This window comes from Balaenoptera ricei, chromosome 13 (genome assembly GCF_028023285.1).
Source record: "Balaenoptera ricei isolate mBalRic1 chromosome 13, mBalRic1.hap2, whole genome shotgun sequence".
NCBI classification, from domain to species: Eukaryota; Metazoa; Chordata; class Mammalia; order Artiodactyla; family Balaenopteridae; genus Balaenoptera; species Balaenoptera ricei.
Window position 1 is genome coordinate 83829657 of NC_082651.1, and position 26336 is coordinate 83855992.

The 26336-nt window shown below is 36.4% G+C and overlaps 1 protein-coding gene across 8 annotated transcripts in view; it reads right to left on the reverse strand.

The window, feature by feature from the left end:
• The window catches only part of NCOA1 (nuclear receptor coactivator 1), a 268347-nt gene that overhangs the window by 130218 nt on the left and 111793 nt on the right, over positions 1-26336 (reverse strand). Inside the window, exon 3 of one of the 8 annotated variants that reach the window (XM_059893496.1) lies at positions 18299-18406. The exons of the other annotated variants lie outside the window; for them this stretch is intronic. The gene's annotated coding sequence lies outside the window, so the exon portion shown is untranslated. The remainder of the gene's footprint in view (positions 1-18298; positions 18407-26336) is intronic. 8 annotated transcript variants of the gene reach the window in all.

The following is a 26336-nucleotide window of genomic DNA, read 5'->3' on the forward strand; positions in this document are numbered from 1 at the left end:
TGGGTGAATTCATGGGTGTTGTTAGAAGATCAAATTGTATTATGTTGGAAAGATATGAAAAATGTTGCTCTATGGTAAGAGCAAGAGTTCCAAAGGGACACTAGCTGGGAAACAGATCTTGGTAAGTGGCAAGAATTCTACTGTGAAGCAGCACTAAAGAGAACCATGACCCCAAGGAAATTCTTCATGCACATGTGCAACAAGAGATATGAAGAAAACTGTTCATGTTAGCAATGTGTCTAAGAGCAAAAAATAGGAACAACCTAGATGCCCATCAATAATAGCATGGATTAGTAAACTCTAGTATATTGATACAGTAAAACCTCACACTAGTGAAATAAATTAACTGAGCTTTAGCTATCCTCATTTGCCTAAAGCCAACCACATTCCCTTCTTACAACCCAGGTAGTAATGCATTATAGTTTAAAGTATGGACTGCGGAGCCCAACTCCATTACCAACTTTCTGACTTTAACCTCTCCATGCATCAGTTTCCTCAACTACAAAAAGCAGGATAATACTTGTACCTACTCAAGAGTTGTTAGGAGACTAAACATTTAACATATTTAAGCTATTTAGGACAGTGTGGCACATGGTAAACACTGTGAAGTGTTTGATTAATAAATAGACCATAGCCAACCAAGTTTAATATCTGTTCGACTCAGCAGTCCCCTTTCTAATAAATGACGGCAGCCATCATATTTTCCCTTAGTTTCTGCCAGACTAAGGTATCATGCATTTCTTTAATTATTCGTTTCAGTAATACATATTCAGGAAATAGTACGTATCTTCATATGGTTTTTGTTTTTAACTCTCATTCTGCTTCTACGGAGATATTAATACTTACATTCTAAGTTTTAAAGATTAAAAAAAATTTTTTTAAGTACAGTGAGAAGCCAGTCCTGAATACTTTGTTGTATCTTAATTTCTATTTCTTGCTCCCCTTTAAAAAAAAAAAGGCAGATTATAACCTTAAAACCAAAACTGTGTGTTTAACTGCCTGCATATCAACTACTGAATCTAAAATATTAATGACTCGTACGTCTACTTTTACATTTCCATTAAAGAGATAAACACTGATAAGCCTAAACTAGTGGATTTTAATACTAATAATTCTGGATATAGTATAAACACATCTCTTTTGGAGACAAGCTATTCTCAAAAGAATGCTCCTATTATTTTTAATGCTCTATTCTAAGCTCCATTCCTGCAAGCATCTGCCTATTTATTAAGGAGTTCCAAACTAAACTCCATTTTCCTTTTCCTTGACTCTTCCCTATCCCACACACCAAAAAAAAAAAAAAAAAAAGGCACCTCACACCCACCCAACTGCTGCTACCAGAAACTCAGATGTCACCCTTGAAATCTTTTCCACTCTCACAACCTATAATATGTTAATCACCAAGCCCCATCTAGCCTATTTCAAAAATAAATCATCAATCCACAGACATACAAATCCGATACCCTATTCCTGCTTACATTCCTTCCATGTAGTTTTATCTCACATATAACAAAATCCAAAACTCAGGACATAGCCACTTCTCCTCTAGCACGCTGCACTTCAGCCACACTGATCCATCCTCGGTTCCTCTCTATTCCCCAATCTTTTTTCCCCACTCCAAGGCCTTCACTACAGTATATGCTCTGCTGTGAATAATCCCTCCTACCTTCTTCACCTGCTCAGTTCCTATTCATTGTTCAAGCTTTAACTACAATTCTACTTCTCTTACCCCATAATCAAAATCAGCCCTCCATGACACTTTCATAGCACTTCCTACTTTTTCTTCTTAGCATTTTTCACTGTTTTTACTTACATATTTGTTTGTGTGACTGTGTTTACCACCTGTCTCCCTCACTATACTGTAAGATCCCAGGTGTATATTTTTTAACTGGCACACAGTAGGTATACACAGTAGGTATACAAATATTAACCTTTTAAAAGGTTAATTTGTGGAATTAATGAACCTGTTCTAATTCAAGAATGGTAGTGCAGTTAAAAACTTAAAGAGAATGAGGATCATTAAACTGGTCAAAGGACATTACAAGTCTTTCTAAACAAATCCAAGAGGAGTATCAGAGGCATGGGGAGAGGTATACTAGATTATTAATATAAGGGATTAGGCAAAGGTTTGGAGGTGAGAACACAGGGAGGAAAGAACGCTGAAAGTAGTAAAACTGCTAGATTAGTCTCTACTAAGTGGGGAACGCCTATTTCTGTGCTTCATTCTGCAATATAATTTACCTCTCTGTTTTTGCCACAAGGCAAGAGAAAACACCAGGGTGTTGGAGAGAGTCCACACTCAAAGAGCTAAAAATGAAATGTAACACCTTAACTACAAGAGTTTAGTTCTTTCCTAAAGAGCACCTCTACTAAATTGGAAGGCAATTGTCGAGGACTATCAAAACTAAGCTACTGTAGTTTTTTTTTTTTTTTTTGGTGCACCGTGCGGCTTGCAGGATCTTAGTTCCCCGTTCAGGGATCAAACCCAGCCCCTGGCAGTGAAAGCCCAGAATCCTAACCACTGGACCACCAGGGAATTTCCAAAACTAAGCTATTTTAAATGTCTAAAACATTATAGCAAGGTGCTCAGATCGGATTTTAATTCCCAATACATGATTTGTATGTGTTAGAAAATAGCATTTTACTAAGGCCTAAAACAAAGCAAAGGTTAGATCATTTTTAGTTACAGTTAAAATTGGTACATATGTTACCAGATGAATGTTTGCATTACACATTTTTCTATGTGCACTATCTACCCCTCTACACTGTCAACTGACAATGATGGTTTTACTACCTCTTCGTACCTCTCAATGGTAGCCAAGGATAGATACTCACTAAAGTTAATTGATAAAACTATTTCTATCTAGATTATTTCTCTTTCTTTTTTATGATCTTTCTAAATTACATATTATCTTTTAAAATAGAGACGTGACCAGGATATGTGCTTAGAGGTTTTAATAAATTCCATTTTTTGGAATACAAAGTTATAATCATGTAATGAGGTATGCAAATCTATGGTTACATTTAACTAGAACTTTCCATATAGTAACAGGACATATCTTGGGGTGGGGGAGTGGACAGTAACCAAAGGCCTAGCCTTATGACTTAAAAAAAACTGGTAATAAACATTCGTAAGGTATTTTTAAAACCAAATAGTAAAACATTTCTTTTTATTTCTTTTACTCAGTACACATCATTTCTTTTGTAACAGACAGAGTCATTCCATCCTCAAATATTTAAGAGCCCAATACGTGGTAAGCACTGTACCAGCTGCTGGGGTACAGCACTGAACAAGAGAGATGAAGTTCCTACTCTTAGAAGCTCACATTCAAATGGGAGGAAAAGATCAGTAAATAAAACTGGATAACTTGAGGGAGAGAGTTACTAGGGGAGCTACTTTAGATCGAGTAAGGAGAGTTTATACGTGAGGGTAACATCCGAGCTGAGGCCACAAATAAGAAAAACTTAATCCCAAAATTATTTCAGAAATGAATGATTTCGTAGTATGTGTATAATAAAAACCTCTTATCCTCTTTCACTAATCTTGAACTTCTCATTATTACCTATATGATGTCTGTATTTGTATATCCAGGCAACACCCCAAATTAATGGGCCAAAAAGAAATTACTCATCACTATCCCTCAAAGTCACTACTAAGTACACTGCTATCATTAGCAACCATACTAGTATTTTGCCAGTTACTTAGTTTCTTAGAACTGTTTAACTTAGCTCTCCTTCTTGCATTTCCTATATTCAATCCATTAATAACATCATTATACTCCATCCTGTTAGCAATCCAAGTCTGAGGCAATTTAGCAGCATATCTAACCTCTACTCCTGGTCTGCCTACACAGCACATCCTGCTAAACAATTCCCCACAGCTCCATGTTCACAATGTCACACCCCTAGTCACCACTCAACAGGGCTTTTCCACAGTTTCCACAAAGAATTTGCACTCTTGTTACCTAGCATTCAAGGTCTCCTATTATCTATCATAGCCTCTAATGACAGAGCTTGAAGATAAAAGAGGCAAAAAATGACTGAATTAAATGGAGAAAAACAAACACATATTATCGTTGGAGAGTTTAACACCCCCCTCTCATCAACTGATAGAAGCAGACCCCTCTGGAAAAAAAAAATCAATAAAGACAGAAAATTTGAACAGTACTATCAACCACCTGGACCTAATTGACATTTTTAGAACACTATGCCCCAAAACTGCAGAATACATATTCTTTTCAAGGGCATGTTTAAGCCACGAAGTCTATGGTATTCTGTTATGGCAGCCCAAGCAGAACCCCAAGAGTCCACAGACCATATTTTGTGAATTTCTGCTCTGGACGTATACTTCTTATCTCCTTCTTTGCTCTTAAGGAAGACGGCAAAGATCCTTTCAAAGAAAAAGATCCAGAGCCTAGAAAAGGAAAATAAGATGGTATCTAGGAACACTGAAGAACAGAAATTCCCTGATAAAAATGGAAAAAGTATGAAAGTTTAATTGATAATCCATATAAGCTGGGCTCTCCCACCAACCTACACCTACATCTCCCAAACTCTATGTTACTTAGACTCCACTATGAAGTTTAAGCTACACCCTTACTATATCACTGTTCTGAATTGTCATCTCTAACTCCTTTTAACCCTCTGAACCCTTATCTCTTGTCTGACCTTCTAGAATTTGGCTAGGGATATTTACAGTGAACCTTCTGCCAGTTCTAAGAACAATATTCTCTTTGAGCTTTCAGGTGCATTCCAAGAAAACTATACTCTATTGCCTGCCATCAACTTCTTCTCAATATCCTTCCAATGTCTGGCAAATGCAGACATACCTACAGCTCAGTTTTTTTAGCCTTCTTTTCTTCAGTGCCCATGTGAACATGCACAAACATATATACACACGTTCATGCACACACTAACACTCGCATGCACATACACATTTCACTCTTTCCTTGGAGAAGTACCAATGCTCCTTCAATTAAATTTAGTCTAAAAATATATTGAGTATCTTATATATGACATCGCAATAAATTCAATCTACTAGGAAAGACATGGACAGAAAGCTAGTTATAAATTTAAGGTGGAAACTATAAAGAAAAAGTGATAATTTTTAACCATGAAACAGTGAAAAATTCCTAACAGTGAAAACAATCTCATAATCCCACAAATGACCAAGTTAACATCCCCCCAAAAAAGGGCAAAGAACAAAAATAAACAATGCATATAAGATGATCTTAACTGGACAATAAAAATGAAAAGAACACCCAACCTAATTAATTGTTTGAATTAAATTAAAATTAAGGCAAAGTAATTTCTCATCTATCAGACAGGTAAAAGATTAAAAAGACTGACAAAATACAGCACTGCTGAGGGTCTAAGGAAATATGCAATATCCCACACCACTGTCAGGAATGTAAATTGGCACCAGCTTTCTAGAGCTGCCAAAATAATCAAATTGCACATAGAAAGCAATCAATCTTTTAAGAACTTGTCTTCATCATATAATCAAAAGTGCATTAAGTGCAGGACAACAGTTCTCAGCTGGGACCTACAGTATCTTCCAGGGAACATTTAGCAATGTTTGGAGATATTTTTGGTTGTCACAATTTGGGGTAGGAAGTGCTACTAGAATCTAGTGGGTAGAGGCCAGAGATGCTGCTGAACCTTCTAAAATGCACAGGACAGCACCTACAACAAAAATTATCTGACCCAAAATGACAACAGTGCTAAGACTGAAAAACCCTGGCACAGAAGAATCAGGAACTTTAACATTGCATTTACCTTTGCTCCTTCCTCCCCAGAAGAGAAGAAAATTAATTGTTATTTACGTCAAATTCTAGTATAATGACTGTCTATGTAACTGGCAGGTGGGGGACAATGTGCACTAAAAGGTCAAACTGCTCTATGGTTCTCCCTCTTCTACATTCGACATCCATTTTGCCAGACTGATTCAGCCTGACTTCCTTGGAGTGGCTGAGCATTTTCCTCTCACACAGTTAATGAGTCAGAACACATGGGGAATAGAGTTGTCACTAGTACTACCATGCACCTATCATGCCATGAACAGAACGTGAGTCAGCTAACAGAGTAAGGTCATACATTAGGTTTGGGGAAATGAGATAAACATATGTACTAATTCCTAACACAGCCTCCTAGGACACAGGAATATAGAAACCAGTAACAAATTGGACCTATGGAGAATGCAAATTCATGAGCTCTGCTTAGAAAGCTGCCGGAACACACACACATACACACACATACACACATAAAATGAAATTTGAATCTATAGACAGTACCTATGTTCAGTTAAACACTGAGGTGCTGTGGTTAAAGTGTTCAAAGGGAAAAGAAAAAAACAGAGATCTTTTTTTTCTTTTTTCTTAAATTTAATTTATTTTTTGGCTGCGTTGGGTCTTCATTGCTGCACGCGGGCTTTCTCTAGTTGTGGTGAGTGGGAGCTGCTCTTCGTGGCGGTGTGCGGGCTACTCATTGCGGTGGCTTCTCTTGTTGCGGAGCATGGGCCCTAGAGTGTGCAGGCTTCAGAAGTTGCGGCACGTGGGCTCAGTAGTTGCGACGCACGGGCTCTAGGGCGCGTGGGCTTCAGTAGTTGTGGCTCGCGGCTCTAGAGCCCAGGCTCAGTAGTTGTGGCGCACGGGCTTAGTTGCTCCGTGGCATGTGGGATCTTCCTGGACCAGGGCTCGAACCCATGTCCCCTGCATTGGCAGGCGGATTCTTAACCACTGCACCAGCAGGAAGTCCCCAAAGAGATCTTAAATACACCAGATGTATATTAAGGGGACAAAGGAAACCTTAGGGAAGATGAGGACTTAAGTACCACTACCACAATTTTCTAAATATTTCAAGAGGACAGGAGTGTTTCAAGCATCAAAGTCCAGGAAAGCGGTCAGGTGGATAAGTAAATTCTCCCTGCCTCCAAGATTATGGGAATCACAGTAACAACTCTTTCCACATCATGATAAAAGTGGAGTGGGTAAAAAAGATAGAGGCTGCGATACTGCAAAGAAAGGGTAAGAAAAAATTCTAGTTTCGTTATTAACTAGATCAAAGATAGTATCATGTACTATCATAGACTCCATAGTAGTACTGCTTTTCAAATATCTTATCGTCTCTTACCATTAACCCAGAGAGGTATTTTCCCTAATTAGCCTGAATTTCATCACATACATGTAACTCATATTGATATGCCTGGAAAGGTCTTGCATACACTAAATTTTATAAATCAAACTTTATTCTTTATATGTAAAACTGAAATATTTCATTCAATGGAATCCTAGTGTGAATCATTCTTTTAAAAATTAATCCCATCTTAACATATTTTTGTATAAAATCAAATTTTTATGCATGAGAAAAGTGAATATATATAACACTTTAAAACACACAAAAATATGAATTAAATTTGTCCATATTATTTTTCTTATTCCCAGATAGACTCACAATATTGAATAGTTAATAATAACTTGATCACAACATTTGCTGCACATGCTAAACAAACCAAATAACATAAAGTTTGGCAACAGTCATGAAAATGGAAATCCCAATTTAATGCCAGTTTATTATTGCAAGATGAACTGCATCTCCTCAAAGATATGCTTTTCTTAGTCTTGGTTTAGGCTAACTTTGATCTTGCTGGGAAGGAATTTAAAGAATTTTATAGAAGGATAAGAATTTTACCTGGAAAAACTATAAAGAATTTGTAGAGCAGGCATGAAGGAAAAGCACTGAGGAGTCTGACGAGGCTGAGACGGCAAGCTGTTTGGGGGAAAGAAGATTAAGAAGAGGTAGAGGGGCTTCCCTGGTGGCGCAGCGGTTGAGAATCTGCCTGCCAGTGCAGGGGACGCGGGTTCGAGCCCTGGTCCGGGAAGATCCCACATGCCGCGGAGCAACTAGGCCCGTGAGCCACAATTGCTGAGCCTGCGCGTCTGGAGCCTGTGCTCCGCAACAGGAGAGGCCGCGATAGTGAGAGGCCCGCGCACCGCGATGAAGAGTGGCCCCCGCTTGCCGCAACTGGAGAAAGCCCTCGCACAGAAACGAAGACCCAACACAGCCATAAGTAAATAAATAAATAAATAAAATAAAATAAAATAAAAAATAGGAATCTACCTTTAAAAAAAAAAAAAAAAAGAAGAGGTAGAGATGTAGTAGCTTAATGAGAAGCAGGAAAGTCTGAGAATGAACAAAGATATTTAAAGGCAATTGACAGGAAGTAAGTCTTCCTGGATGATATAGAATGTAAGCTACTCCCTTCATCCCAACAAAATCTTTAGGAATAGTTTGCTTTCATTCATCAACAAAAAAATAATGTTGGTATTCTATTTTTATGTTTTTTACATGTTTTCTAGTTTGCAAGAACTCTTGAAGTACACTCCAAGGACAGAGAATGGCAGTCTACGGAAGAACCATTTGTCTGCCCTCAACAATTACATTATGAAAATATACAGGCTGTTAAAGTGAATGACAGAGTATCCTATCTCTTATTGAAAAACAACATATTTCTTCACGTCAAATAACCAGTTAGCAAATTGGTTAACATAAGGTCATAATGAAGCCAAGGATTATGGGTCTGGATCCCTATGCTCTATTAACTTTCCTATTCTGAATTCAAAGGCTATATGCCTATCTTTGGTAAACTGCCTTGCAAATTAGAGAAGCAGAATGGTCCGTTAATGGCAGACAAGAGAATACGAATACATGAAGGAAAGTCATCACTACTACTACTGGCAAAATTTAAAGTATATATCCCACTGATTTTGAATCTAGGGTCATATTAGTTTGTGGAAAAGGTTAAAGAACCTTCAACAGTTTGGAAAATTATTCTATTTCAGTCTCATGTAAATTTTCAAGAAAGTTCACCATGTAATTTTAAGTCTGCAACAAACCCAAGTGAATACTTTCCAGGTATAAATTAAGGACTATATTCATAAATGAATTACTACTTATGATGCAATTATCTCATTTTAATGATGCTTAAATTAATTAAACAATTTAACAGAGGAAAAGAATCTATGAAAAGTCCTGTTAAGTGTTGACCATAGTAGAAGAGTTAAAAAAAATTTTTTTTGGTTTAAATTCCTCTCATGTTTGGATCTAACAAAAGCAATAACGTTAACATAAGTAGTAAGTAACATCAAATTCCTAATCATAATTGAAAAGACAGTACAAAATGTCTACTCTTTCCTATTTAACCATCTGGAACATGTTACAGACTCCCTGAAAGCAAGAAAAATCTGCAAGTATAATTAAATTCAGGGACTATTAGCATGACATGCTTCAATAAATACTCCTAATAGGATCTGCCAATATAATAATCGGCACTAAAACTGGTGGATTTTCATTATTTGGCTATTTGTTCTTACTGACTAAATACTGAAGAAAACCAATAAATTGTCCTTTGAATAGAAAACAAACAAACAAAAACCCCACCCAGCAAGGGCAAAATATGACAGGTTGCAGAGGCAGAACAGAAGGCACAAGCAAAGAGCAAAGATTTGCGAACACCTGAGTTCAATTCATATTTTCCCTCCCACTTTCTCCTTTTCTTCCTCCCTTCCTCCAACCCCAATCTGGCATGACTATCTGCTCTCTGGCCAAAGGTGACTTGGTTAGGGTTAAGAGAAAACGTTATATTACATCTTGAGTTGGCTAAATACAGAGTCAACTGTAACAAGGGAAAACATTCAAAATTTACTCTACTCCTGATGGTTTTGGAGATTTAACATTTAGCTACCTAAACTGGAAAGGTTAAGCAAGGGAAGAACCCGACCAGTTAAGATTTTTAGGAAGATAGCTCTGGCAGCTGAGCAATGGAATCAAGGGGGTTGCTATGACAGTCTAATTCTGATATAATGAGCAGTTGAACTAATGCAGCAACAGCTGGGTTGAATGAGACACTGGACTAAATCAACAAGAGTTGGAGGTGAAAAAGAGAGTCCAAATTGTCTGCATGTATGAATTATGAAAGTAATTCATGTTTACTGTACAAGTCTAGAAAATACAAGTAGATGAAAAGAATAAAATAAAAATCACCCAAAACTGTTCCATCTAGAATTAATGCAAACCTTTGTATACATATTCTTCTACAAATATAGATACACAGTTCTTTTTATAGTTTTAATGATTATGGTATCAGTGTACATATTAAGAGCATCTCTTTTCACTAAATTTATATATATAACTTCTCATGCTATTAAATATTCTTCTACATTGCCTGTAAAATATTCCTCTGTGTGTATGTGTGTGTGTGTGTCAGTTTTTAAGCAGGGCAGTGGTGCAGGACTTTAGATTAGTGCCAATTTTTTTGCTGTTAAAAACAATGCTATGATGAGGCATCTTTCTGGCTAAAACTTTATTTACATTCAGGATTACATTCTCTAAAGAAGTTCTACAAACACCAAGTGACCTATCATGGGAGTTTGGATGTATATTAAAGCCATTTAGCCAAAACTGAGTTTACAGGAGATGCGATGTCTGAGGGAGAAGCTAATGAATTCAGTTATTCAGTTAATGTACACATTAATTATGAATATGACATCCAAGTAGATCTTATCCAGCTGACCTCCAAAGTAGTGGGATATAAAGGTTTTTGGAATCATGGACATGTTGATGATAATGGAATAGATGAGATGACCAAGGAAAAGTGTGAAGAGAGGAGAACGGATTACTATGGAAACACTCCCATATTTAAGGACGGAGGCAGTTAAAGCTGGAAGATCAAGTAACAACAACAACAAAAAAAGAGAGACAGAGAGAGAAAAAAATGAATAAAGGTAAGAGGAAAACCAGAAGTTGAGAGTAGAGAGACCATAATGTCCAGTTTCGAGAATTATTTTGAACCTGACAAAACAATCACAATCCCTTTAAAACACAACCAACTCTTAGAAAAGTACCCAAAGGTAGTCAAGAGTCCTTGCTAAAATAAACCCAGTGAGGCACAAATACTTCCCCACAAAGACACCAAGAATTCAAGATATCCCAACACCACCACAATCACTGAACCTACATGATTTTTATGCTCAAGGTATCTACCACCCTCCCCCAACTTCATGCCATAAAGGTCCAAACAGTGAAGATTTCTACATAGGTTTGTGGGGTAGAATTATAAAGGATTTTTGTTTGTATTTTTTTTTTGGTAGGGTTTTTTTTGGGGGGTGGTGGTAGCAGGGAGGGATGGGCCTAAAACTGTTTTTCTCTCTTCAAGTTTTTGGCCAGTCCTAGTATCTAAGATTTATTATCACAGCAAACATGTTCATAGTCTCAACCTCATTTTATAAACTTTCCTAAGTATCTTTTTCAGAATTCACTTTCACAAACATGATTTCATTTTTTACCTTTTTCTTTCTACCCTCTGCTTACCCCTCAGGGACTAAGAGCTTTAACCCCAACAACTGGTTTCCAATGTTTCCAAATACCCACATTAATTGCTCCACTTGACCCAGCTCTAGTCAGGGACGGCTCTTGCAAAAACTATAGTCCTCATATGGATGTACAAGATGAGCTGCAGGAGATCAAAGTCTATTCTTACATCAAGTCACATTCTTCAGGCTGCCAGAATGTGCTTGCCTTGGAGGTGTTTTTAAAGACGAAGCTCATTCATTATTCCTTTAATTTTTGATATCATTTTATCCATTACAATAGCCTATTTCAACACCCTCTTCTTTCTTCTAGACCCATATTCTTTCCCTTCCAAGGAATTCTTTATTCATTCTCATTTTCTTATCCCAGTTTTGCCATAGGAGTGATCTTTCCCTTCCATATTTTTAGTATGTTGTTTTATTGGGAAGGGGCACTAGAAAAAGATGGAAAGAAATCTTATCTCCTATATATACAATTTTGTTGATCAATATCAAATCACCAGAGCAGTGTACTACACCAAACTAAAACTGAACTGTCAATGAGCCACTCAAACAATTTTTCATCACATGTGAGTAAGGATGATGAGAGAAAGGGAAATGTATAAACAGCACGTAGTGGTAGCGGTATTCACCCCAACTCACAAATCATCATTTCCATCCTCTGAAGTTCATTGTTTCTTTGTGCCTTTCCCTCTCTCTTCCCCGTAAGTATAACCTAATGTGACAATAATGTTGAATAACAAGTATGTAGGCCATGTGAATACAAGACCTCAGAACGTGCTATTTGATAGAAATTTCAATATTATATATAAAAAGAGCCCTTCTTATTTTACTTTTTAAAAACTGTCTGTTTTAGTAACACCTAAACCTAAAAGTAGGCTCTTAATATTTCAACATTGACCTGACAAAAGCATACTTTCCTAGTATCCCTGAAATCTTCACTAATGTTGAGGACACCTATTTCATTAATGAATGGGACACCTTTGTAGCAATGACAAATTTCTACCAGCCATCTCTTTGCCCTCTATCTAGACTTACTAGTCTAATCCTTCACATCATCATCCGCCTCCCTTTGGGAAGCCATTCCTCATCCGCTATGGTTTGACTGAGTAACCCTCCTATATGCTCCCACAGAACCCTATGCTTCCCCCATAACAGCATCTAGCAAAGTATTTGTCTATGTATCTGTCTGGATCCGCCCCCACCCCAAGTGGACTATAAGCTCCTTGAGAGCAGGAAGGCTATGTCTTACTCATGGCTATATTTCCAGAGCCTAGGGCAGTGCTTGGCATCAAGTATACTCTCAATACAGACAGTCAGCATTGCCCTCACCAGCACCATCAACTGCTCCTAGACTAAAGCTTACTACAGTCTTCTATATGGGAGTCAACATAATTTTCTTAGGGGATACCTTGAATCCGATACTGACCATACACTGTATGTCAAGCAATATGTTACTTAATTTTATTTCTTCAAAATCTCTATGAAGTAAAAATAATTATTCTCCTTTACCAATGAGAAAATAAGAGCTCAGAAAAGATAAATTACTTTCTTATAGCTACACAGCAAGCAGCTGAGGAAAGACCCATGCCTGTCTATCTCACTACAAGTCGAAGCTATTTCTACTATACTATCCTCCTTCCCCAGTACCTATGCTGAATCAACATGAATATGTAATGATTCAAATATATTTTTTTCTGCTATATTCTGTAATGTTAGATCCCCTCTGGGAATCAATAAAATGTTTGTGAAGTAGCTGGAAGACTATAAAGATGATGGGTTAAGCTTACATGCTCTGGAATTTGACTATCTGAATTCAAATATCAATTGTGCTACATTCTCTGTGCTTCAGTTTACTCATTTATAATATGAGGATAATAGTAGTAGCTATAGTGTTGCTGTGAGGAATAAATGACAACATATGTGAAAGATTTAGAATAGAGCCTAGCACATAATAATAATACTTATAGCTAGGATTATTGCATTCTACTATGCATGTTACCTTATCTTCAATAAACATTAGCTATTAATACTTAATTATCTAAGTTTATACAATGAAATTGTCAACTTTTTCTATGTCAGTGATTCTCAAACCTTGCAGTGCATCAGAATCATCTAAGAAGCTTTTAAAAATACCCACAGGCCCTGTATCCTGGAGTTTCTGGTCTGTGGGTCTGGGCTGGGCTCTAGAAACTATTCTTTTGAAAATTCTCTAAGAGGATTTCCCCTCCCTGAAATAAACTAAACTATAGATCTTAAAACATTTCTGGTACACAGCATTTAAAACTGCTCAGTAAAATATAAAAATTATCCTTTTCAATGTTGGATATACCATAAAGAATGCAATAGGAAATCACTAATGTCGAGAATAAAAACAAATCAAGAGAACAAACAGAAAAGCAAGCAGTGAAGCTGCCAGATACTCCAGGGGGCACACGTGGATCTTGGTAACCTAGGAATGCGTGGAACCAAGGAAAAAGGCTCAGGCCTCCTAAAGTTAGACTAGAGACCAACAGACAAAGTCAAGGCCCAAGATAAATAATGACCCAGGAAAAGAATGAATTCAAACACCTTAAAAACACCTTAAAGGCAAACATCAAGGAAAATTTACCTCAACTTTAGCAAATACATCAGAATTTGATGCCTGAATTCATCTATACTATGTGGATATTCTTTAAAACCAAGAGTGAGAATTTTAAGTTAAAATCCAGGTTCACAGACGCCCATCTCCAAGCACATAGTAGAAGGAAATAAAAATCCTCTCTAGAGGAATGTACCCTGAACTCAACCTGAAAAGAATTTCCATAATTACACAGGGTTCCAATACAAAATGAGTTCATAATTCAGAAAGAAAATCACAAAACACACAAGTAAACAAGGCACTATAAAAAAAGTCAGCAAAAATAAACAACAAAATTTGTCGCAAAAATATCCTGCAAAATTTCAGGTATTAGAAATATCAAATATAGAACATTAAATATGCTTAATACATAAGTGAAAGAAAACAGTGAATTGTAAACATCAGTAAGATTCAAGAGAATATAAAAAATGAACAGGTAAACCTGAAAGAGAGCCAAATAGAACTGCTAGAACTGAAAAACATTATAAGTAAAATCACAATGTTAAATAACAACTAAAACATACTGAATGGAGTCAGTAAACTGTAAGACAGAAATGACAAAATTATCGACAAAGTCACGGAGAAATGAAAAATACGAAAGAGAGGTTAAGAGACATGGAAGAAAGAATGGAACGATCACTATCAGAAAGACTACATTCTCTGATCACAATGCAAAGAAATAAAAGTCAAAAAGAAACATAAAATTGCCATACACTTGAAAATTTAAAATTATATCTCTAAATAACTCACAACTCAAGAAATAACAAAAAATTTTAAACTAAGAATGAAACAATAAAGAAATACTACATTTCAAAACTATAAAATGTTGTGAAAGCTATACTCAAGAGAATGTATTCTCATAAATGCTTTTATTAGGAAAGAAGAATGACTGAGAATTAATGAGCTAAATGTCTAGCTAAAAAAATAACCACCCCATCTAAAGAAAAAAGGTGAAAAGGAAGAAATATTAAAGCATAAATTAACGAAATGGAAAAAAACACAATAAAGAGAATGATAAAACCATAAGTTAGTTCTTTAAAATGAGTAATAAAATTCTCCTGATGAGGTCAAGAAAGAAAAAGATACATGTTAATTATTAAAAATGAAAAGGAAAGTGTAACTATAGATAAAGCAAACATTAAATAGGAGGATATTATGGAAAACCTTTTACTAATAGATTCAAAAACTTAAATGAAATAGGTAAATTCTTAAAAGCTATAACGCATTAAAACTAACCTAGGACATATTGATGTAAATAAATAAATAAATAAATAAATAAATAAATAAATAAATAAATAAATGGGAGAAGAATTCTTCTTACAGAAGAATTCCAAAAAATATATGAAACTCCTCCTCCTTCTATGAGGTGAAGCTTAATTTACAGACTTGTGACTTAGGAACTCTTTTCCAAAGAATTAAGTAGGGAAAAAAGAATAAGGACTTCATGGTGGAGAAACCTGGCAATACTACTTAATCACATGATGAAGGTTAATTTAACATCATCAGTGATGTGGTACATCATGTACCCCCTGAAATGGTGTGACAAGAAGGGCACTTCTCCCCTACGGTATTCTTCTCATAATCCCAGTCTGATCATGAGAAAAACATGAGACAAACCCAGATAGAGAGATATTCTATAGCATACCTGGTCAGTACTCCGCAAGACTGTCAAGGTCATAAAAACAAGGAAAAACTAAGGACTTCCCTGGTGGCGCAGTGGTTAAGAATCCTCCTGCCAATGCAGGGGACACGGGTTCGAGCCCTGGTCCGGGAAGATCCCATATGCCGCGGAGGAACTAAGTCCATGCACCACAACTACTGAGCCAGCGCTCTAGAGCCCGCGAGCCACAACTACTGAGCCCACGTGCCACAACTACTGAAGCCCACGTGCCTAGAGCCCATGCTCCACAACGAGAAGCCACCGCAATAAGAAGCCTGCACACCGCAAGGAAGAGCAGCCCCCGCTCACCGGAACTAGAGAAAGCCCACACGCAGCAACAAAGACCCAATGCAGCCAAAAATAAATAAATACATGTATTAAAAAAAAAAAATAGTCGTTATATCCTTACTAGACAGTTATATCCATCATACCCTTATTATATCCAAACTAAGAATCCCAAAAAAATGTAGCTAGTGAAAGATACTGTTATTAACAAATGAATGGAAAAGTTATCTACCTGAGTTTATGCTAGGAATACAAGTGTGATTTAACATTACAAAGATATAAATATTATTCACAAAATTAACAGATGAAAGGAGAAAACCTGAATGATCATTTCAATAGTTACTGGTAAAACATCTGATTAAATTCAACATTCCTGATAAAAGTTTTAGAAAAATCTTTAAGATTTTTAAGAACCACCTTACTTTATAAAGGGTATCTAGAGAACCCAGAAAATATTGTAGATAATTGTGAAATATCTGAAGCATACACTTTAAAATTAGAAACAAGACAAGGACACTCATCAATCACCACCTCTATTCCACTTGTACAGGTCTTTCTAGCACAATATATATAACAGGAGGTGAAAGAATTGGTATGGAAGAAACAAAACTTGGCCAGAAGATGGGAAAAGAGAAACACAGATGATCATACGTAGCAGGGTTTTGTGGGCCAAGCCTGAAAGTGGCATATATTACTTCTACTCACATTCTACAGACTGGAAATCATTTAAGTGTACATTCCTAATGCAGGGGAGGTGGAAAATACAACCTAACTCTGTGCCCAGGAAGAAGAGGAAATTTTTAGTGTACATCTAGCCACCGTGTGTCACAAACCAAACTGAAAAATAATTTAGCATTAAAACTGAATGTGCATATACTCTATGACCCAGCAATTCTACTCCAAGGTAGAGAGGCTTCTGTGCATGTATACCACAAGACATCTGTAAGAATACTCATTGAAGTATTGTTCATAATAGCAAAAACAAAAACAAACGTGTCAATTAATGATAAAATAATTCATCACATATTCATATCTAGCCATGAAAATAAATGCCCTACAGAGCAATGTAAATGAATCTTAACTTAAAAGTAGATCTTAAGAAGAATACATACAATATATCATTTTTTATAAAGTTCAAAAATAAATAAATCAATAGGCTATATTACTTAGGCATAGATATATATGTAAAACTTATATTTTTAAATTAAAAAAATAACACTCACAAAATTCAGTAGAGTGTTTACATTTAGAAGGAGACAGAAAGAGGGATGTGTTGAGATAGGTTTACGCTGGGAGTTTCCACTGTATTGGTAAAATTCCATTTCTTAGGCTGGTAATACATACTACTGCTTGGTTCATATTAACATACTAAACAATATTTTTATATCTACTTTCTAATGGAGGGCAATAAATTTTTATTAAATGGCCTAAGGAGATTACAGAACAGTATTTTATGGAGAATAACCTAAATATTTTCAAATATTCAAATAACCCTTCTTATTTCTTTATTAACCAAAATACATTGTCTTGCTTACCTAGAGAACTACTATTCAAGAAACTACTAGTTATCACATAAATGTAGTAAAGAATTTAGAGTTTATTTAAAAATTGTAAAAAAAAAAAAAAATTGTACCAGTTAACCATCAAATTACTTGTTCCTATTCTTCCCCAAACATATGGCCATTCAGTAAATTGTAACTAACATAACAACTGACAGCTCCATTGAAGTCTCAATGCTCCTCCTGAATTTTAATTATAGTGGGTATTTTTTGAAACTACAGAAGTAGTAACAATGAACAATTAAGGGGGGAAGACATAATAACTCTAAGCAAGATTAAAGTACATGCAAAGGAAGGAATACTTGTATTCTGACCTCTTGGGTAAAGGTGGGAGGAGGGAGGAGTTGTTTTCTACAGAATGATCTCCAGAGGAATTCCAATTAATAAAACTGTCAGGGAAAGAAGTGGTATTAGGATGTTCAGGAGCTATTAAATCCTTTTCTCCCAGCATTGTTTAAAGTGCACCTCATTGACTGATTATAAATAAACAGTATTATTTTTTTAAATATTGAAGCTATAGAATTATGGAAAGTTTTCCATGTATATTGCATGATATTTTAAATATTCCATCTCCAGTAACTTTGTGACAAACCTTAACAATACCAGATATCATTTCTGTATTGCAAGATGATAACTTGTACTGAAACCCAGAAAACATTGACGACTTGTTAAGAAAATTATCTGACTTGATGAAAACTGAGGTACCCAATATTAACTGAGGTACAGAAAATACAGTTTTATTTCAGTAATTCAAATTCTATGCATATCATAAAAACTGCTATAAATGCAATCCAAAGAAGAGATTTACCATGGCAGTGATAACAGTAAGAGGCAATAAGGTCTGGAGAAGAGAAATTAGAATGGGGCTTGAGAAGCAGGCACAGGAAGAAATACCACCATTCAAAGAAGCTCCTATCTGGAAAGAAAGCAAGAGAAGGTACGCTCAAGCACAATGACAACAGTAGGAATACTTGGCTCTGGACCAAGAAACACCCCAATTAATGCCACTCTTAGGACTATGGACAAAGCAAAGTAATGAAAACAAAGGCACACATCACACATCATCACACATCACAGTGTGATGACAAAATAAAGAATGACCAAAGGGAAATAACAGATAATCTCAATGCTACCCTCAAGAAGTGACCAACATTTTCATGGATTTTTGAGACTGATAAACTAAAGAGAATGGCGAGTGAAAGAAAAAAAAGTAAATTATACAACTGACTGATGTTACAGTTGCAGGTCATATAAAAATGATTATATATAATAAGCAGATTAAATGGTTGTGTATAAGTTATAAGATATCCAAATTAACAAAGTTTTATTTTAAAACATATAGTACATTTTAGCCATAGCTAAGCATCCAACATGTGGGGCTTTCTGCTTGCCCCCATTAGCCCCATTATGTAAAACATTTCAAATCCTATCTATAGGAGCTTAAATCTGATATCTGCCATAAACCCTTCCCAGAAAATAGGAATACCCTTAAATACCCTCTCACTTTGAACTTCTACAGTTTTCATTGTCTTTGTCACAGTAGATACTAAGAGATGATTTACCAGTAATTTCATGTCTGATATCTTCAAATATTAAATTTCACACAATAAAGTTTATAATAAAAGTATGCTGGTTTCACCAAGTAGAATAAAATTCCTTAATAAGAAGGTACTATATTTTATGCCTCAGAGTAGAATATTAGAATATTATAGTACAATGATATAGTAACTTTTACCGTATTGAACATCCCTTGAGTCATATGTGTGTAACATTCATCATATTCTACCTGCCCATTTTCTATATTTCCACATCACTGCCAAAATTAACAACATCATTCTTATTGCACCAGACTGCCAATTTAGACAAAATTAGTATATCTCTCTCATATTTGTCTCCAACATTAAATCACAAAGTTCTGTCAATTCCTTCATCAATCTCTAAGAGATCTGGATTCTCTTTCTATTTATAAATCTTTGTCCAGGTTCTCACATCCCGTGCTTAGGCTTAAGAAACCACTGTAGTCCATTATACATGCAGAACAGTATCTTTAAGAAATGTTTTATTTAATTACTTCCCTCCTAATTAACTCTCAGAAGTTTTTTTTTTAATTGCCTAGCTAAACAAATATAAAATGTATATTCAAGGCCCCCCTTCAGTTTTTCCTTGTCTTTCCTTCTCCAAGCCTCTCATAAGGTTTTGGTATTCTACTTATTGGGATTATGCCCCAACTCCATAGATATGCATAGCTGTACACTTTCTTCAAAATTTGATCGAAATTCATATCCTTTAAGAATACTTGCCTTTAATCCCATTCTGATCACTGTTTCCTGAAAATTTTCTATTATATATTATGTAATACTTGTTCATATGCTTTGTTTTCCTATGCTGCACTTAAATATAAAAATTATATTATACAAATATATTCCTGGCCATAGCCATGCATGTTTCTTTTTAATTTTAACTTGTTAATATTTCTTATACTAATTTCAATTTTTTTCATAGCTAATTTCATTTATGAAAATACTACGGAATCTTTTTTCCCCCACTGAAATTAATTACTTACTTGGTACCTATGATGGTTCATTTTACATGTCAACTTGGCTAAGCCACAGTGCCCAGATATATGGTCAAATACCAGTCTGGATGTTGCTGTAAAGGGTTTGTTTGTTTGGGGTTTTTTTGATGATATTAACATTTAAATCAGTAGACTTTGAATAAAGCAAATTATCCTCCATAATGTGGTAGGCCTCATCCAATCAGTTGAAGGCCTTGAGAGAAAAATAACTGAAGTCCCCCAAGGAAGAGGTAATTCTCCCTGGAAACTGCCTTTAGACTTGAGCTACAACATCAACTCGTCTCCAGGTCTCCACCCTGCCAGCCTGCTCTGCAAATTTCAGACCTGCCAGCCCCCATAATTGCATGAGCCAACTCCTTAAAATCAATTAATCAATCAATCTCTCTCTTCTCTCTAATACACACACACACACACACACACACACACACAGAGACACACACACACACACACACACACACACACACACACATCCTATGGATTCTGTTTCTTTGGAGAACCCTGACTAATACAGTGTCCCAGAGTTTAAAGTCTTGTTTGGTGACTATAGGGGACACAAAGCCAGGTCCCTCATGTCCCTCAAACAATTTACTCATTTAAAAATATATAGTGTCTGCTGTGTGCTACATTCTGAAGATTCAAAGTTGATCTAGATCCCTATCCTCAAGGACTTGGGGGTGGAGGAAGTTTAGCTGAAGAAACAAACAAAATAATGCAATAAATATCATGAGGTTTTGAGCTCAGGATACACTATTCATGGGAGCACAGGGAAGGGACACATACATAACTAAAGCTTCTGCATCAATTGAATCTTAACTGCCTATTAACTAAAATATTGTTCATCATATAATCACCCTTGGAAATCAATTATATACTGTAAACATATAGAAATAGAGTAAAAACATTTAAAAAGAACAGAATGTGAAAACAAACACAATACAAATACTACATTAATATTCCTTTGAAGTGATTACTTTGTAAGAACTGAGGGGCTTCCCTGGTGGCACAGTGGTTGAGAATCTGCCTGCCAACGCAGGGGACACGGGCTGGAGCCCTGGTCTGGGAAGATCCCACATGCCGCGGAGCAACTGGGCCCGTGAGCCACAACTACTGAGCCTGCGCGTCTGGAGCCTGTGCTCCGCAACAAGAAAGGCCGCGATAGTAAGAGGCCCACGCACCGCGATGAAGAGTGGCCCCAGCTCACCGCAACCAGAGAAAGCCCTCGCACAGAAACGAAGACCCAACACAGCCAAAATAAATAAATTTATGAAAAAAAAAAAAAAAAGAACTGAACTGGCTAAGGAATCTTAAAAGAGTAAGATTTAGAATGTTGAAGAATCCTGTTCCAGTTTGAACAGCCAATCTGATTAACTGGAATTGGAAAGACACACACAGAATCTCACAGTTCATAAATCTCAAGCATACTATGTAAAATGAATATTGTAAAATGGGATTAATCTTTAGTTCTTTGAAATGTATATTAAATCATAAAATCCTTATTTTGAAAGCATCTTAAGTATATATGAAAAGCGATTGAAATTTAAGTTCATTTAAGGATACTTCCAATGAATTTGCTGTACCTTTTACACTTGCAACTATGCTACCTTACATTACCAAGTAATATAAAAATTCAGGAACTATGTTCACAATGTAAAATATGACCACTGAAATTAAACATTAAAAAAAAAACATTACCTTAAGAATAATAGGCTCCTCCTCATTAGGGAGGATGCCCACACCCTTCCTCTCCCGGTGTGCATCTCTGCCTTGCTTCTATCTTCACTAAACAAACTGTTTCTCTGTGTGCTCTCCCACTTGTTGTCGTGCTATGTCTCTAATAATAAACTTTGTACCTGTTTTTACAGTTTTGCCCCCGTGAGAAATGCATTTTTCACTGGGGGGCAAGAGCCAGGGGGTGTGATGGCTAGGATTCCTAGTTTTCATCCAGGCTACCCAGGTTCAATTCCTCGGCAGGGAATTAAGATCTCGCTTCACGCCACCACTCATTGCTGCCTCTCCGAGATCAGATGGTGCCGAAACCCGGGAGTTCAAGATATAAAGAAGCTCTTCTCCTCAAGCTACTTATGGTTTACAACAGTTTGGTAATTTACACCTGTGGGTAAAATTAAAACATTCATCTTTCTATCTGCTCCCTCCTGAGATTGGAAACTCTTAGGTTCCCAGCAGCTTTATCAGCTCCTCTATGCTGGGAACAATTAAATCATACTAAGGATAATCAGTCTAGTTACACTAGAAAATTGGGCTAAATGCCTTATGAACAATGCCAATATACAATTTCCCTGAAAGACAAGGGCTGGAACAGAACAGACTAAGTTAGATAACCTGGGTATATACTGGGCTACACCTAATGGAAGTTCTTGACTTAAATTCGTACTTATGACCTTACTAATACTGCTGGCTATATTGTTTTCTATATTGCCTGTTTTACAAAATCGTTGTTTATTACATTACCAAATGTGTGACTGAGCCTCTGATCAAATAATGATATATAGTTCCATATGAGATCAATGACTGTAATAGTGTAACTCTAGATATGGGAAGAAGCAACAAGAGGGAATATTTACCTGGACCATAAGGGATTCGTAAGACAGGTGGTCCAGAGGTTTTTGGCTACTGTTAACAGAGCTAGTCCAGTAACAGCACATTGAGTGGCCTGTCAACGAAATCTTCACCAGACCTGGGAATGAGCATTCCTTGCACCATGGGATAAAATGGCCATGAAATGCCCCCCAAACCATGGTTCAACTTATGACCATGAAGGGGCCCTGCCGACTGGAAACTGACACTTACCATCTACCTCTACAAGGACTAAATCATGGCCACTGCAGCTGCTGACCTTCAACACCCCCTGAAAGGAGCTCAGGGTGGAGATCAGAAATCAGGCACTCTGTGCTCTGGGAAAAATCGGCAGGACAGGCCTTCAGATAGATATTTTCAGAAGAAGATTTTATGAGCCCAAATTCTTACAGCTTCTCATACCTAGAAAAACACTAACATCATTAATGGTAACGTCTGCTTTGGCTATTAAGGAGAAAAATTTCAGACCAATAGCACCTCTTATCTATGTGTTAATACCACATTAAAAGTTAAAACCTACTTAGAAGAAACTAGACAACTGGCTACCTGGCTACAAGTCACCCCAAAGTGCCAGGTACAGACTGGGTTTCAGGCTTTATCTCCTGAAAAGAAATGAGATCTATTTTCTCTATTAACATTCAGGTTGTCACTCCTCCAACTACTTCTAACTAGGTCTGTTACACCTACATCAATAACACTGGGTTAGTAGAAAAAGACGTCAAAAAGTTATATGACCATGCTCAATGGCTTCATTCCTTTGGACAGGGTAACCCAAGTGCTAACACTACCTGGACTACAGTTAAAGTAACGCTATCAATGTAACCTGGTTCTTACTCCTGCTTGGGCCCCTGGTTTCAATATTTCTTTTACTGATCTTTGGCCCTTGCCTTTTTAATCTACTTGTTAAGTTTGTCTCTTCCAGATTACAATAGTTGCACTTCAAGATGACGGTGATGCAGAGACTCCAGCTACTACTCGCAATAACAAGAGAAGTCACCATTAAGGGCCCCTTAATGAGACAAGACGAGAGCTCTCTGACCCTAACTAGGTAGGGCCTACGAGCCCCATGCCAACATGAGGAAGCTGGAGGAGACAGACCTTCGCCCTTCATCCTCCCAATAAAGATTTATTGGGGTTCACATCTCTCAGGGGGGATTTGAGAAAGGAGATAGATGGGCTCCAGGCTAGACATTTACAACTGGCCTCCTGTTCACACTTCCTGGGGTGAGAAGAAGATGGGCTCCAGGCCGGACATTCATTACCAGCCCCCTGTTTACACTTCCTGAAGCAAGAGACAAACAGGCTCCAGGACTACATATTTATGACCGGACTCCTGTCTGTATTTCGAGATCTGCACCTCGATATAAAAACCAGCAACAGAAATAGGGTAAAAAACCAGACATTGGTCATTTTTATGGCAGGGACAGAGTGGGACTAAACCCTGTTAAAAGATCAAGAGGTCATACATTTCCTATCCTTGGGGCAAGGGAAACATTGCACCTTAGGGGTCAAAAAGGAGGGGGCACCACCCCATAATATGTGATGCTAAAGCCATGTGAGGCTAAGGCCTCTGGGCTGTAATCCATCTTGGAAAAAAGTTGCTCACACGCGTTGGGGATGGTCCTAGGGCACGTCAGGTGCGGAAAAGGAAACCAGATAATTGGCCAAAGGTAAACAAAGACCCGGAAGAACTGCCCTGCATAGATGACTTTTTACTGTGCTCTTTACTGTGCTCCTCCTCTTTAGGGAGGACGCCCACACCCTTCCTCTCCAGGTGTGCATCTCTGCCTTCCTTCTATCCTCACTAAACAAACTGTTTCTCTGCGTGTTCTCCCACTTGTAACTGTGCTATGTGTCTAATAATAAACTTTGTACCTGTTTTTACAAAAAAAAAAAAAAAGAAGAAGAATAGTTAAATCTTAGTCAGATAGTGAAAAATGGTAAATGAAACAAAATCTTTTTTTTTTTTTTTTTTTTTTTGCTTTGGTCTTGTATTTAAATAAGGCGATCTCCTTAATTCCCAGTAGTCTGAGAATTTATAATGTTTCATAACTCTACCAGATTAGCATACTAATGACTATTATATAAAAGTTGCTGTCTATATTATTGTATGATTTTTTTTCCTTTGGGTTAGTAATTAGAAAAACATCTTCCAACATTAATTAAACTGGTGATATTATTAAATGAATACAATCTCATATTTTACCACAAGTATTCTTTATCAATTAGTAAAACCTATATCCCTATAGTAGGCACACAATAAACATCTGTTAAATGAATTAACGAAATGTTCACAGGCCTGAAATTTCTGTAGTCTGAAGTCTCATGACCTTGCTCCTAAATTCTACTTCAATATGGACATTGCCAAAGGTATAGTTCTTTTATGAAGACTTAGAGATTTTCCTTTGGTGCTTTAGGGGCCCTCCATATAGATTCCTTCTAAGAAACTATATAACTAGTATCACACTAATATTTCATGAAATAATTGGAGCAAATTATGAGAGATCTCTATCACACCCATACAACCTTTGTATTCAAATACCTTGCTGCCCAGCTGAAAGCTCAACAATCTCTGCAGAGGCAGTAAGGCTAAAAAGGCCCTAAGTAATCAAGATGCCACAAGAGCCCCAGAGGGACCCCTGTTAATTTAACAAGGATTAAACTATTGATACAATATTCTTGTGTAAGTCACTTAACTTCTAGGAGCTTCAGTTTCCTCACCTGTGAAAAATGGAGGTTGGTCACTCAAGATTCTATAGAAAGCAAAGCAGATTTACCTTCATTATACCTTCAGAAGGCAAGAAGCTTCAGAAGCCTTATAAAAATGGTTTTGAACCTTGTTTGGGTGATGGACAGCTTTGAGACTTCAATAAAAGCTAGACACTTCACCTCAAAAGAATTTTCACACGTACAAAACTTTGTATATAGTGTCAGGAAAGTTTAATGACCCTCTGAAGTGGTCCATGGAACTCACAAACTTCTGTAAGTTTAAACAGAATTCAATAAATTGGGGACATGTTAATAAGTTTGAAAACAAAGCAGTACTTTGTACCTAAATCTTTTGTTTTTTTTAAAACAAATTAAATTTATTTTAAATTTCAAATAATAGTAAAGAGGAATTGATTACTTTTATGACTATCAAAGAGAAACATGGTTTTGAAGAACTGAAAACTACTAGCTTAGATAATTAAACTATGCTGGTAAATCAGAGTTCCAGATAAGTGATACGTGAAACCATTATGATTGTATGTCAATCTCAATTCTAATGAACCAACTGTAATAAAAATATTTACTTAGAATTCCAAATTTAAACAAACGTGTTCCTTTTGATTTTCTTTATTTGGACAATCCACTTGGAGATAGGCCTTCAATAAAAATATAAACTAAATACCAAATATTTACTTGCTAAAATGGCTTAAATTTCTGAAAGATTAAATAGCAATCATGTATTTTAAGAGTTGAACACAGTCTCATTGCATCTTAATTTATAATTAAGATGAGTTAAGTCTATTAAGCTACAACATAAATTTGCTCATTATTTTATATTGCTAAGAAAAAAAATGTTAAGTTTTCCAATGTAAAAGGAAAGAAAGTAGAGGGGCCTGACTTATCACAGAGGGAAAGAAGAAACAATTATACAATTCTGTAGAGATTAATTAAATACATGCAACTAATA